Raw genomic sequence first — 3,511 nt, forward strand, 5'->3', positions numbered from 1 at the left:
TCTATCTTATCATTATTCTCCTCTACCCTCCTTTTGTTCCCACCATAGTAGAACCCCACACTATTATCTGCATTATTTTCTTGATCTACAATATTTTTTTTTAAAAATAGAAAAAAAAAAAAGGAAAAGAAAAAACAAATGTAATGCTGGAATTCCCTTCTACAATGGAGGTATATTTCATTTCTACCTTAAACTTTTCTAAAGGCTTTGTATCATGTTTGTTTCAGAAAGTCAATGGAGTGAAAATATTCCTTGTGTTAAGATAAAGTTCAACTTTAATATATACCCATGTATATGGAATATTATATGTTACTAAAAATATCTGAAGTAAGTGAAAAAAAGAAAACTATCAGATTTTCGGAATAATATGTTCTGTATGAATTAATCACTTAAAATATGCCTGTGTATATAAATATACACTTATACCACTATAGAGGAAAAGAACACGAGGGATACACACCAAACTATTGATAAACTACCTCTGAGATAAGGACATAAAAGGGAAGAATTTTCACCTTTTATTTTACATATATCTAAACTGATTGATATTTTCACTGAGAATATTTACATGTATTATTTGCATAATCTAAGCACCAATTCAGAGAAAAATAAAATCACTATTAAGGAAGAATAGTCATTTGTAGTTAATATCTACATAATGGAATATCAAGCCCAAGCTTCTAATATTTGTCAGACTAAAATCTCTGATAGACCTGAAAAATCTAATCTCAAAGCTGAGCAGTCAAATTAAATATAGATATTGAAGAATTTAAACATTCCACTAATGAATCAATATCAGATCTTAAAAAAATAGAAACTGATTATTTTATTATTTTTCCATGTCTACATGAACACTGTGGCAGGGCCAGAAGCAGTACTTAGAGTTGGAACTATTAAACATTAAACTATGTCTACTTGCAAATGAAGCATCTGATCACATATCCTGATAATAATTGTTTACTCCAGCTCAAATATGTATCTGCAAACATATGATTTCCTAATACCTTGATGTTTACTACCTTTGAGTCTGCAGATATATTTGTTTTTATAAATGTACTAGAGGCCCGGTGCACAGGAAGCTGCATCACGACTGCTCAGAAGAGCTGCACATGCAGATGGGCGGGAGGGGACTGTGTGCTGCCCTCAGCCCCAGTGGACACACACCAGGGGTGGGGGTGTGCTCTGAGTGGCCATGGTGTGACTCGGAGCATGCCCCCGGAGGGTGGTGGCAGCGGCTGGAGAGAAGCAGCCCCGGTCGCAGCCAGCCGCAGCAGGGCTCAGAGCATGCCCTCGGTGTGTGGCAGTGGCAGCTGGAGCGAAGCAGCCTGGGTCCCAGATGCCTGGCAGGGGCAGGAGGGAAGCAGCCCAGATCCTGGGTGACAGAGGGAAGCCGGTGCCAGCAGCCAGGGGAAGGAAGGCCTATACTTGCATGAATCTTCTTGCATTGGGCCTCTAATGTATATATAAATATATTCAAATATTGGTTAGCCATAAAAAAATAAAATCTTGCTGTTGGTGACATGGATGGACCTTGAGGGCATTATGCTAAGTGAAATAAGTCAGAGATAAAAAGACAAATACCATGATCTCTCTTACATGTTGAATCTAAAAACGTCCTCTAAGATTAGATACAAGTTAAGAATGTCCATCGCAACTGAATGGATGACCGAACAGGCTGCGTGGGGCAACCAGCCCAGCGGGGGAATTAGTGAGGGGTGACCAAACTACTGAACAGCAGGCTGTGTGGGGCGACCAGGCTTGCAGGGGGGGCAGTTGGGGGTGACCAGCCTGGCAGGAGGGCAGTAAGGGGTGACCAGGCCAGCGGGGGGGCAATTAGGGGTGACCAGACTGGCAGGTGCGGTAGTTGGAGTCTACAAGTCTAGCTGTAGGGGTAGTAAGGGGTGACCAGGCTGGTGGCGGGTGGGCTGTTGGGGGCAACTAAGCCAGCGGGGGCAGGCAGTTGAGGGTGACCAGGCCAGCAGGGGGGGCAGTTAAGGGCAATCAGGCAGGCAGGCAGGTGAGCAGTTAGGAGTCAGTGGTCTCAGATTGTGAGAGGGATATCCAACTGCCGGTTTAGGCCCAATCCCAGGATCAAGCCTAAACCTGCAGTTGCATATCCCCTAAGGGGTATCGAATTGCAGAGGGTGCAGGCTGGGCTGAGGGGACCCCCCACACACACACGAATTTCATGCACCGGGCCTCTAGTACTCTAGTACATACATATTCAGTAAAGGGATTAACTAAAAATCCATGTTCTGATCTAGATAGCCTGCATTCTCCCAATGACACTGCTTTTTTCTGCAAATCTCTTTTTTAAATTTCTCTTGCTGTTTTATTACACATGTTTCTGTTAATAGCTTTAACCATTATTCTCCCCTATATTTTTCTAAATAGAATAATAAGAGGGGAAACTCCAGTAGAGAATAATAATAGGAACAGTGAATATGTCTTTCTCCAGATTAATTCTAACATTTTATAAGTATCAAGTTTGAAGAATTAGACTCATTATATTAATATACATAAATATTTTCACATTCCACTCATTATTCTGCACCATGAATTGTTTTATCTAGAAATTTTAATATAGTATTATTCTAATAGTACAATTAATATTCAGTTTTAAAATTTTTACCCTTTATGAAATTGCTGTAAGTTGCAATTACATGGCTTGTGTAGAGTAATTAATTAATCAGCTGCTTTTGAATCCATATTATAGTATTTGACTTATAAGCTCTGATAATGATTATTCTATTACCCACCATGAACAATGTTTCCTTCTAGGTCTAATTTTACTTTTATTGAAATTTACTCTAACTCTTCATTATTCTATTTTAGTATACTGTAATAACAAACATGATAAATTTTGATTATAATTTCTAGTAACAATGATAAAGCCTTTGCACTTTTTCAAATAACATAATCAAATTGCTCTATACAGTATTTTTAACAGAAAAAAAAGCTACTATGATAGAATGAAATATATTAAAAGAGCTCCCAGAATATTATTTTATTGTATTATAAAATTCTGATCCCCAGTGAACTCTTTCTACCATAGAATGTCTTCCCGGGGCATTCATGTCCATCTAACCATATCTAAAGTCAAATTGAGTCCACAGAGTCTTATCATATGGCTTGTATTATTCTTTTGATGTTTTTGTATCCACACTTAAAATAAACTAGAATAATCTTAATAATAATATCAAATAGCATTTTTGTGAGCCCACTATGTACCAGATGGTATGTTAAACATTTTACATTTCTCATTTTACTAAAAGCCCGTTGCATGAAAATTCACGCAATAGGCCTTCCTTCCCCTGGCTGCTGGCACCAGTTTTCCTCCAGCACCTGGGACCCAGGCCTTTGGTCCTGCCACTGTCTTCAGTCTTCGGTCTGCGCCTGCATATGCAAATTAACCGCCATATTTGCTGGGTTAATTTGCATAGTCATTCTGATGGGATGGTGAGCGTAGCAGAGTGAAACTAATTTGCATGTTTCTCTTTTATTAGTGTAG

Source organism: Myotis davidii, unplaced genomic scaffold, assembly GCF_000327345.1.
Source record: "Myotis davidii unplaced genomic scaffold, ASM32734v1 scaffold68, whole genome shotgun sequence".
Classification (NCBI taxonomy): domain Eukaryota; kingdom Metazoa; phylum Chordata; class Mammalia; order Chiroptera; family Vespertilionidae; genus Myotis; species Myotis davidii.